This window comes from Triturus cristatus, chromosome 4_2, assembly GCF_964204655.1.
Source record: "Triturus cristatus chromosome 4_2, aTriCri1.1, whole genome shotgun sequence".
Classification (NCBI taxonomy): domain Eukaryota; kingdom Metazoa; phylum Chordata; class Amphibia; order Caudata; family Salamandridae; genus Triturus; species Triturus cristatus.
In genome coordinates this window covers 411,922,451-411,935,127 of record NC_140586.1, presented here as the reverse complement: position 1 = coordinate 411,935,127, position 12,677 = coordinate 411,922,451, and positions in this window count along the sequence as shown.

Genomic DNA, 12,677 nt, shown 5'->3' with positions numbered 1-12,677 from the left:
AAAAAATAGGGCCAGATGGAGGTGGCTAAATACCGGTCGGTAACGCCGAAATTCGGTAAATTTCAGCGTTACCGACCAGTATTTAGCCATGTGCGATGTAGGAATTACCTAACGCCATCGGTAATAAGGAATCTGTAAAAATAAGGGAAAACAGTTACCGATTCCTTATTTACCGATTTGCAGACAAAAATACCGAATCGGAAAATAAGGAATCGGTAAAAATAAGGGAAACCAGTTACCGATTCCTTATTTACCGATTGACAGACAAAAATACTGAATCGAAAAATAAGAATTGGTAAAAAATCGCAAATGCCATGTACCAAAAATCGGTAATACCGAATTTGCTAAAAATCGGTATTTAAGAATCGGTAATTAGCACTGACTCAAAGCAGGTGGTAATCAGGTGCACTGCATATAAACAGCCCCAAAATGCAACAGTGTGAACAGAATGGCAGCCCTCTATGTGATAGCAAGGCGTCTACGTTTGCGAGCAGCAGGACTGAGGACCTGGAGACGGGAGGAGCACGTGTACAGAGTGCGCATTACACTGTTCCAACTGACTGAGGCTGAGATCCATGAGAGGTACAGGCTACACCCAAACACCATCCGGGACCTGATACGGGACCTGCACCCACTCCTGAAGCACCAGACACCAAGGGCGCACACAATACCCACTCAAGTACAGGTACTCTGTTGCCTGCACCTCCTGGCATCTGGCAGTTACCAAGGGGTAAGAGCTGTGGCAGGTGGAGTCTCACAGAGTTGCCTGTTGCGTTTTCTCAAGAAATTTCTGGACGCCATGTTGCAAAGGATGCCACACTACATCAGATTCCCCAGCACACAGGCAGAACTGCTGAAGACCAAGTTGGACTTTTATCAGAAGGCCCAGTTCCCACACGTCATTGGTTGCATTGACGGGGCACATATACCACTCTGCCCCCCTGCTGCGACTGAGTATATTTCGCGCAATCGCAAATCCGCACATTCGATTAATGTCCAGGTCATATGCGATGCGTCTTACATTATCACCGACATAGTTGCAAAATTCCCAGGGAGCACCCATGATTCATACATATTCAGGAAAAGTGGGATCTATACCCGTCTCCTTGCAGGGGAATTTGGAGAAGGCTACCTGCTAGGTAAGTACATGTGACACCCCCTCAAGTAATCACCTGTTGCTGCGATTCTAGACTGTGACTTACTTACTGACTTCTCACACACAAGGTGACAGTGCCTATGCTGTCCGCTCTTTCATCCTGACTCCGTAACTGCACCCATCCACCCCAACTGAAAGGCGATACAATGTTGCACATATATCAACACGCAATGTGGTTGAGCGAACATTTGGACTCCTCAAAAGCCAGTTCCGCTGCCTGCACAAAAGTGGAGGTGCAAGGTAGTACCAGCCCCTGGTCTGCTGCAAAATCATGGCTGTATGTGCCATGCTGCGTAACCTTGCCACTAAGAGGGGGACACCTTTGGAAATGTGTGATTCTGAAGAGGAGGATGAGATGAGGAAAGTACACAGCCACAGCACAACTCAGCAGGCGGCGCAGCTGCAGCAGATGGGAGACAGAGACGGTCAGCGATCACACAAAATTATTTCTGAGTAAGTAATGAGACAAAGCCTGTTAATGCATTTGTGTCATGGTGTTTAATAGACATTACAGCAGGCAATTGTCCAGCACACCGTAACACCAGCTATGTGTCCAATGGGTTACGTCACCCACAACCGAATGAAAGTAGAGGGGCGTGCCTATCTCCTGCTTCCCCGCACACCAGTGCTGCATTCAGCATGCTCATTGTCCTCACCAGCGCTGTGTCCTGCAGCAGACCCATGCCTCACACTGCGCCTCCTGCTCTCTGGCAAGGGGGGAGTTACAGTGCTACGACTGCTTGCCTTCTCACTGTCGTCCACATCCCCTGTAGCAGTGGCAGCAATTTGGTGAGTCTACATTACCTCTACAGCACTGGTGACTGTGACCAGGCCCTGAGTAACCTCACGGCTGCACTTTGCCATTTCAAGTTGCATGGCCACAGATCTGCGACTGAGAACATGCGTTGCATTACACAGCCTGTTCACAGACTTGGTGAAGCCTGCAAGTACCTGCGTGTCTCTCCGCCTTGCATCGTGCTCACCATCCATTCTGCCACATAACTGCCTCACTGCCTCCGACACCTCCTTCAATATCTCTGCCACAGTATTGTTGAGGCAGTAGATGGCCTCCATCATGTCGTCGACCTTCCTGTTGTTAGCCACCATCTGTTGTTGAATGGCCCTCATTCTCTTCCCCTGCAGGCGCTGCACATTGAGCATCTGCCCCTTCAGTCCAGAGAAGACACTGGATCCATCAGCGTCAGGACTCTGTTCCCTCTGTCGCCGTCTACGGGCACCTGTGGTGGTCGCCTCCATGGGGGACTTTGCCCCAGATGTCTGTGTGTCATCGCCCGGTGTGGTCTGTTATGCTTCCTGCCTGTCCTCCTCTGTGGCATCTATCTCCTGGAGTGTGGCCGCTGTGTACCTCTTTGATCGTTGTGGTGGTGGTGGTGGTGGGGATGTTGGTGTACTGTCTGCAGGTGACATGACTTCCTCCTCAATTGTGTGTTCCTCCCTGGAGGCCTCACCAGTCTCCCCTTCTGCAGCCTGGGGCGCTGTTCCGCCTGTGGATACAGAATGTACTATGACTCACTTTTCTGCCAGCATCTGTCTGCAAATAAATTTCACAACTGACATTCTAGCTGTCTATCTTCCGCTGTCTCATCTATTGCTGTGTGTGACATGCCTATGCTTATTGGGGGCTGGCTGATTTTCTACCAGCTGTTAGGGACTACATTTCCCATGATGCATTGCTGATCTTACATAAAACATGTTCTGGAGTGGGATTTTTGCAGGGGGATTGGGGTTAGGGAGGGGAGACAGCATGCTGTGCATGCATATTACCTTGTCTCTTGGATGCTGTTGCTGAGCTATCCACGTCCCCGACGCCACTGACGCTCTCTGGCAGGAGGCTGGACTCTACCAGTCTGTTTAGGGCAGTTGGTGCAGGCGCTGTGGAGCTTCCGCTACCTGTCGTCCCCGCTTGTTTCTGCCGGTCAGCCACACTCTCCTTCGCACGTGCCCTCAGGTCGTACCATTGCTTTTTCAAGTCCTCAATTGTGCGATGTGTGACGCCAATAGCGTTGATCTTCTCCTGGATTGCCAGCCAAATGCTCCTTTTGTGGGACTCAGGGACGTTCAGTGATCTCTTGCCAAAGAGCTGGTCGTGGTCTTTGACAACTTCCTCTATGAGGACCTCCAACTCCCCCTCACTGAACTTGTGCTTCCTTTTCCTTCCGGCAGCACCTTTCCCCTTCTCCTGTGAGGCCATGGTGAAGTTCCTCTGTGTTAGCTGGGTGGTGGCTGTGCAGCTCCTCTGCTCTTGCTCCTACTCCCTGTCTCTCCAACAGCTACAGATTCTGTGTACCTGCATGGGTGTGGCCACTTCCTGGTTGTGAGGTCATGTGGATGCACAGGATTGGCTGATTCGACAATTACGGATTTTTTGGATTACCGATTTGTTAATTACCGAATCGGTATTACCAAATCGATTTTACCGATTCGGTAATATGGAATCGGTAATTTTTTTAACGATTTTTAGGAAATCGCTGATTTATAGCGATTATTACCGAATCAGTATTTTTCACCAATTTTTTACCTATATCGGAAATCCAAGTCCTTAATAGCGATTCGGTAAAAATACCTGCGTGTCTCTCCGCCTTGCATCGTGCTCACCATCCATCCTGCCACATAACTGCCTCACTGCCTCCGACACCTCCTTCAATCCCTCTGCCACAGTATTGTTGAGGCAGTAGATGGCCTCCATCATGTCGTCGACCTTCCTGTTGTTAGCCACCATCTGTTGTTGAATGGCCCTCATTCTCTTCCCCTGCAGGCGCTGCACATTGAGCATCTGCCCCTTCAGTCCAGAGAAGACACTGGATCCATCAGCGTCAGGACTCTGTTCCCTCTGTCGCCGTCTACGGGCACCTGTGGTGGTTGCCTCCATGGGGGACTTTGCCCCAGATGTCTGTGTGTCATCGCCCGGTGTGGTCTGTTATGCTTCCTGCCTGTCCTCCTCTGTGGCATCTATCTCCTGGAGTGTGGCCACTGTGTACCTCTTTGATCGTTGTGGTGGTGGTGGTGGTGGGGATGTTGGTGTACTGTCTGCAGGTGACATGACTTCCTCCTCAATTGTGTGTTCCTCCCTGGAGGCCTCACCAGTCTCCCCTTCTGCAGCCTGGGGCGCTGTTCCGCCTGTGGATACAGAATGTACTATTACTCACTTTTCTGCCAGCATCTGTCTGCAAATAAATTTCACAACTGACATTCTAGCTGTCTATCTTCCGCTGTCTCATCTATTGCTGTGCGTGACATGCCTATGCTTATTGGGGGCTGGCTGATTTTCTACCAGCTGTTAGGGACTACATTTCCCATGATGCATTGCTGATCTTACATAAAACATGTTCTGGAGTGGGATTTTTGCAGGGGGATTGGGGTTAGGGAGGGGAGACAGCATGCTGTGCATGCATATTACCTTGTCTCTTGGATGCTGTTGCTGAGCTATCCACGTCCCCAACGCCACTGACGCTCTCTGGCAGGAGGGTGGACTCTACCAGTCTGTTTAGGGCAGTTGGTGCAGGCGCTGTGGAGCTTCCGCTACCTGTCGTCCCCGCTTGTTTCTGCCGGTCAGCCACACTCTCCTTCGCACGTGCCCTCAGGTCGTACCATTGCTTTTTCAAGTCCTCAATTGTGCAATGTGTGACGCCAATAGCGTTGATCTTCTCCTGGATTGCCAGCCAAATGCACCCTTTTCTGGGACTCAGGGACGTTTAGTGATCTCTTGCCAAAGAGCTGGTCGTGGTCTTTGACAACTTCCTCTATGAGGACCTCCAACTCCCCCTCACTGAACTTGTGCTTCCTTTTCCTTCCGGCAGCACCTTTCCCCTTCTCCTGTGATGCCATGGTGAAGTTCCTCTGTGTTAGCTGGGTGGTGGCTGTGCAGCTCCTCTGCTCTTGCTCCTACTCCCTGTCTCTCCAACAGCTACAGATTCTGTGTACCTGCATGGGTGTGGCCACTTCCTGGTTGTGAGGTCATGCAGATGCACAGGATTGGCTGATTCGACAATTACGGATTTTTTGGATTACCGATTTGTTAATTACCGAATCGGTATTACCGAATTGGTTTTACCGATTCTGTAATATGGAATCGGTAATTTTATTACCGATTTGTAGGAAATCGCTGATTTTTAGCGATTATTACCGAATCAGTATTTTTTACCGATTTTTTTACCTATATCGGAAATACCAAGTCCTTAATAGCGATTCGGTAAAAATACCTGCGTGTCTCTCCACCTTGCATCATGCTCACCATCCATCCTGCCACATAACTGCCTCACTGCCTCCGACACCTCCTTCAATCCCTCTGCCACAGTATTGTTGAGGCAGTAGATGGCCTCCATCATGTCGTCGACCTTCCTGTTGTTAGCCACCATCTGTTGTTGAATGGCCCTCATTCTCTTCCCCTGCAGGCGCTGCACATTGAGCATCTGCCCCTTCAGTCCAGAGAAGACACTGGATCCATTAGCGTCAGGACTCTGTTCCCTCTGTCGCCGTCTACGGGCACCTGTGGTGGTTGCCTCCATGGGGGACTTTGAACCAGATGTCTGTGTGTCATCGCCCGGTGTGGTCTGTTATGCTTCCTGCCTGTCCTCCTCTGTGGCATCTATCTCCTGGAGTGTGGCCACTGTGTACCTCTTTGATCGTTGTGGTGGTGGTCGTTGTGGGGATGTTGGTGTACTGTCTGCAGGTGACATGACTTCCTCCTCAATTGTGTGTTCCTCCCTGGAGGCCTCACCAGTCTCCCCTTCTGCAGCCTGGGGCACTGTTCCGCCTGTGGATACAGAATGTACTATTACTCACTTTTCTGCCAGCATCTGTCTGCAAATAAATTTCACAACTGACATTCTAGCTGTCTATCTTCCGCCGTCTCATCTATTGCTGTGCGTGACATGCCTATGCTTATTGGGGGCTGGCTGATTTTCTACCAGCTGTTAGGGACTACATTTCCCATGATGCATTGCTGATCTTACATAAAACATGTTCTGGAGTGGGATTTTTGCAGGGGGATTGGGGTTAGGGAGGGGAGCCAGCATGCTGTGCATGCATATTACCTTGTCTCTTGGATGCTGTTGCTGAGCTATCCACGTCCCCGACGCCACTGACGCTCTCTGGCAGGAGGGTGGACTCTACCAGTCTGTTTAGGGCAGTTGGTGCAGGCGCTCTGGAGCTTCCCCTACCTATCGTCCCCGCTTGTTTCTGCCGATCAGCCACACTCTCCTTCACACGTGCCCTCAGGTCGTACCATTGCTTTTTCTAGTCCTCAATTGTGCGATGTGTGACGCCAATAGCGCTGATCTTCTCCTGGATTGCCAGCCAAATGCTCCTTTTCTGGGACTCAGGGATGTTCAGTGATCTCTTGCCAAAGAGCTGGTCGTGGTCTTTGACAACTTCCTCTATGAGGACCTCCAACTCCCCCTCACTGAACTTGTGCTTCCTTCTCCTTCCGGCAGCATCTTTCCCCTTCTCCTGTGAGGCCATGGTGCAGTTCCTCTGTGTTAGCTGGGTGGTGGCTGTGCATCTCCTCTGCTCTTGCTCCTACTCCCTGTCTCTCCAACAGCTACAGATTCTGTGTACCTGCATAGGTGTGGCCACTTCCTGGTTGTGAGGTCATGTGGATGCACAGGATTGGCTGATTCGACAATTACGGATTTTTTGGATTCCCGATTTGTTAATTACCGAATTGGTATTACCGAATCGGTTTTACCGATTCTGTAATATGGAATCGGTAATTTTTTTACCGATTTGTAGGAAATCGCTGATTTTTAGCGATTATTACCGAATCAGTATTTTTTACCTATATCGGAAATACCAAGTCCTTAATAGCGATTCGGTAAAAATACCTGCGTGTCTCTCCACCTTGCATCGTGCTCACCATCCATCCTGCCACATAACTGCCTCACTGCCTCCGACACCTCCTTCAATCCCTCTGCCACAGTATTGTTGAGGCAGTAGATGGCCTCCATCATGTCGTCGACCTTCCTGTTGTTAGCCACCATCTGTTGTTGAATGGCCCTCATTCTCTTCCCCTGCAGGCGCTGCACATTGAGCATCTGCCCCTTCAGTCCAGAGAAGACACTGGATCCATCAGCGTCAGGACTCTGTTCCCTCTGTCACCGTCTACGGGCACCTGTGGTGGTTGCCTCCATGGGGGACTTTGCCCCAGATGTCTGTGTGTCATCGCCCGGTGTGGTCTGTTATGCTTCCTGCCTGTCCTCCTCTGTGGCATCTATCTCCTGGAGTGTGGCCACTGTGTACCTCTTTGATCGTTGTGGTGGTGGTGGTGGTGGGGATGTTGGTGTACTGTCTGCAGGTGACATGACTTCCTCCTCAATTGTGTGTTCCTCCCTGGAGGCCTCACCAGTCTCCCCTTCTGCAGCCTGGGGCGCTGTTCCGCCTGTGGATACAGAATGTAGTATTACTCACTTTTCTTCCAGCATCTGTCTGCAAATAAATTTCACAACTGACATTCTAGCTGTCTACCTTCCGCTGTCTCATCTATTGCAGTGTGTGACATGCCTATGCTTATTGGGGGCTGGCTGATTTTCTACCAGCTGTTAGGGACTACATTTCCCATGATGCATTGCTGATCTTACATAAAACATGTTCTGGAGTGGGATTTTTGCAGGGGGATTGGGGTTAGGGAGGGGAGACAGCATGCTGTGCATGCATATTACCTTGTCTCTTGGATGCTGTTGCTGAGCTATCCACGTCCCCGACGCCACTGACGCTCTCTGGCAGGAGGGTGGACTCTACCAGTCTGTTTAGGGCAGTTGGTGCAGGCGCTGTGGAGCTTCCCCTACCTGTCGTCCCCGCTTGTTTCTGCCGGTCAGCCACACTCTCCTTCGCACGTGCCCTCAGGTCGTACCATCGCTTTTTCAAGTCCTCAATTGTGCGATGTGTGACGCCAATAGCGTTGATCTTCTCCTGGATTGCCAGCCAAATGCTCCTTTTCTGGGACTCAGGGACGTTCAGTGATCCCTTGCCAAATAGCTGGTCGTGGTTTTTGACAACTTCCTCTATGAGGACCTCCAACTCCCCCTCACTGAACTTGTGCTTCCTTTTCCTTCCGGCAGCATCTTTCCCCTTCTCCTGTGAGGCCATGGTGCAGTTCCTCTGTGTTAGCTGGGTGGTGGCTGTGCAGCTCCTCTGCTCTTGCTCCTACTCCCTGTCTCTCCAACAGCTACAGATTCTGTGCACCTGCATGGGTGTGGCCACTTCCTGGTTGTGTGGTCATGTGGATGCACAGGATTGGCTGATTCGACAATTACGGATTTTTGGATTACCGATTTGTTAATTACCGAATCGGTATTACCGAATCGGTTTTACCGATTCGGTAATATGGAATCGGTAATTTTTTTACCGATTTGTAGGAAATCGCTGATTTTTAGCGATTATTACCGAATCAGTATTTTTTACCGATTTTTTTACCTACATCGGAAATACCAAGTCCTTAATAGCGATTCGGTAAAAATCGCTATTAAGGACTCGGTATTTCGAACTTACCTACATCTGGCCCATAATAGACTGCAGCAGAAGCTGATCAGTCCCAGTATCGGGACACATGCCCCACCTGTGGTCACAATATAGTCTTTCTGACCTGCAAGAGACCAGATCCCAAATACTTAATGAGTGAAAATTTGATTTTCTGCAGCCATAGTTTTTACAAATGGGTTAGCAGAGTGCGGAGAACCACCCCCATTCTGAAGGACTTAGAGGGAGAAAGACTATCCGGTGCCATGATAGGCCAGTTAATCATATAATTCAATTTGTTAGACACAAATCTCTTTTGTCTAGTGGACCTTTTGTTCACTGGGTGTGAGGATAGGAGGCAAACCCTCCAATTATTTTCTTAAGGGGGCAGATAACCATTTTGATGCGTAGGAGTAGGGGGTGCAGTCATTTCCAGGATAGCCTCTCATGTTATTCTGTTTCTCACTTTTATCCTTGTTTCTGTTGGGCTTTGTGACTACCGTGGCAGATAGGTTGTAGGCACCCAAATCTGCCCATCAAGGGATGGCAAATGTCTTTATCTTACAAGGGAAAAAAAATCAAATTGAGAAGAGGAATGGGTTGGTGCTCTGGACCATCTTGGCATTAGGTTCTACCAAGGTACCAAAGAATATTCCTACCCAAGAGTTAACCAGAATAGGGGTTTACCCCCCTCTCTACTAGCTCTTATGTCAAAACTACACATAACAAAATCCCAATTTCCTCTTTTGGTCAGCGAGCAACTAGGGAACCCTACCAACCATGAGCATTTTTGAAACCCAGCAAGCCAGGGCAATCGAGGGTGGTGTGGCTTTTGTGGATTCACATTTTTTCTTAAGCAGAATTCACTACATACTTAACAAAAATATGCATCAAACACCCAATTTCTTCTCCTTTTCTATGGGGAATAACTGCATCATTTTGGTCGAAAGCCAGTTCGAACCCAGAGACTATTGGACATTTTGCCTTCACTCTTCCTATGTTTTGCTGAATTAGTTGGCCTTAGGACTTTACTACTGCTAGCCAATGCTAACGTGCTTGTGCTCTCTCCTCTAAACATACCCAATTGGCATATTTAATAATACTTATAGGTCTCAAGTAGAGTGATACTTCATTTACCCAGGGCTTGTAAATTAAATGATACTAGTGGGTCTGCAGCAATGATTGCACCATCCACTTAAGTAGCACTTTAGACATGTCTCAGGCCTGTCATTGAAGTCTATGGGTGCAGTTTTAATTTGCCATTTAGACTTGGCAAATTAAATCTTTTGCAAGGACATAATACATATATGTCACCCATAGGGCAGGCTCTGGATAGCCCAGAGGGCAGGGTGCAATGTATTTAAAAAGTAGGACATGTCCTGGTAGTGAAAAACTCTTAACTTAGTTTTTCAATACAGAAAGCCATACCTCTCCCATAAAATAACATTGGAGTTACCTCACTAAATTTGTTATTCTGCAATTTCAAATGGGACCAGGTAATCAGTTCATATTTGGTGTCTCTGGAAGTGAAATTTAAAATCCTAACTGATGGCAAAGTTGGATTTAAAATAGAATTTTGAAAGTGCCACTTTTAGAAAGTTGGCATTTTCTTACCTTCACCATTCGGTGCCTGCAGCCTGTCTCTGGGATGCATGACTGGTGTGGGTTACAGTTGGGCTTTGTGTATTCCTTCTAGATAGCCAAATAGACTTGGTGTAACCGGATGGGCTATCACACGCAGGATGAGAGGGTGGAGCTGGCCCTAACCCCATTTACTCTTGAATAAACTGTGTCATGTCTCCACAAAAAGGGCTGCATACCATCTACAGTTAGTCTGGAGCCAGGGCCAGAAAGGCAGGGAATCTGTGCACTTCAAAGGCATGTCTCTAGAAGCACTCCCCACTACAGAGGCACAACTGCGTATAAATACTGGACCTCAGACACCACAACCTGAGCATGCTTCTGGACACTCTGCCAGGAAGAAGGACCTCAGTGCTGCTGAAAGGACTGTGTAACCACAAAACCCAGAGGAGATCTGGGTTGAGGGAAGCAGAAGCAAGGGGTACAAGGAGCCGGCAACCTCCAACATATAATGTTCAACACAAATGGGGCCGCTACCAGTTAGGTGTCCTAGGTGCTACAGTTTTTTAATTTGTGAGTGCAGGCATCTCACAAAAAGTGAAGGGCTGGTCTGACACATCACCTGGTGTCATGCTTCATCATTGACCAGTCCTTGCCCTCTACCAAACTTGGGCAATCACCTGACGACAGGGATGCACTTCTAAACTAAGTGGGGGCCCTTACAGACAAAAAAGTGAGTTAAAAGGCCATTATAGATGTCAAAATAATTTTAATGTGGCTGGCATCTATATGGTAATTAAAATGAGTGATCGTGTGTTGGGGATTCTATTGTCCCCCCACTGGAGTCAGTGTGGTCGACATGTTTCTGCCAGTTGGCACAGTAGGGTCCGTGGCATTCATCAGGACCTTAAGAAATAATGGTGGGCTCCACTCTTACCAGACTGTCGTGAGAGGGTTCCACTGTGTGGGCTGATCAAGATCATACTCCACTATGATGCGGCTTGTGTCTATAGCCTGAAAGACAAAACAAGAAGTGAAAAATGTACAATACAACGTAGCACCTGTTTCAAAGTGTAAGAGACCTTGCAATCAGCCACATGCACGGACAAATTTTGTGAGTGGCTATAAGTGCAGCAATCGTGTCAGTCATCTGTGCACTTATAGTCTTATGGAGATTGTATCTCCACAATGCTTACCCTAGAGTTGGGACAGGTTGTCCCATTGGAGGGTGAGGGCAGAAGACCCCTTTGGTCGAATGCTAAATAACGAGGAGATTGAAAAAAATACCAGATAGTTGAGAACATAGGTAAATACATGTAAATACAACCATGAGGTTAGTAATATTTACAAATGGTAGCGGTGGTCTCTAAATGTGCATTAAATATCGGTACACAGTATTGGTGCCCACCAAGGTTGAAGATTTACACCCCACTACCTAAGGTGTTGTCCACTGTGGCTCAGAGGAACCTAGTGGGAATGCCAAAGGCTATAGATAAACCTCGGCACTCAAGTCTGTTTTGATTCGTACAAAAAGATTTTTTATTCAAAATACCCAAAGTTACTTGCTGTTCAATACAATAAACACATCAAGCAAATACATTTAAATCATATATTTGTAGACGGACAATATTATGTTTCAATAATGGGAAGCTTGATACATTGATCCTTCCACTTAGCGTTAAACCGGCAGCCGACACGTGTTTTGTTTCAAAGAAACTTTGTGAAGGCTTAGAGATACTAGATGGACTCTCAAAGTGTTCCATAAGCGATTCTGGTCTTCCAGCAAGAATATTTAGTCCTTCAACTATCAAGGAAAATATTTGTATCCACAACGGAAATGATTCCCCATATTTTCAAATAAATGTTAAAATAGAGATTGATAATTCAACAACGAGGATCAGGCTATGATATGCCCCTGTCTTCCGCAAATTTTGTCATATAACCGAGCCGTTCCAGAAAGTCAGTAAAACCTTTGCGCAGACATTAAGAAAGGCAACACTTTGTCTCAAAGGAAAAGATAAGATAGTGGAACAGGACAGCGGCAAGTATACATGTGTACCGGGATTTCTCCTTGTTCCCATTTAATATTTACTTAAGTGCACAGCTGTCCCCAGGGAAGTAAACGACAAACGCCATAAGATGATAGGCTTGTGCTGGCAAATACATTTCTAAACATTTAATGTGTACAGGTTGACCTTGATATAGCTGATACAACATGGTTATTTGGTAAACAAGTTTTGGTGCTATACTCCAAGATCTTGTTCAAAAACAACTATAATAGCACACAGGCAGTATCTACACTCAAGTGGTGGTTGCACCACCTTGGAACCAGAAGTTACAGGAATGTACAAGGAGTTGCAGAATAAGTGAGACACCCCATAGTTCCTTTCAAACATGACTAGAAAAGCACACATATAATGTGTGCAAAATGGGTGATAACTTAGTCTTGGATCCAGATACAAATAAA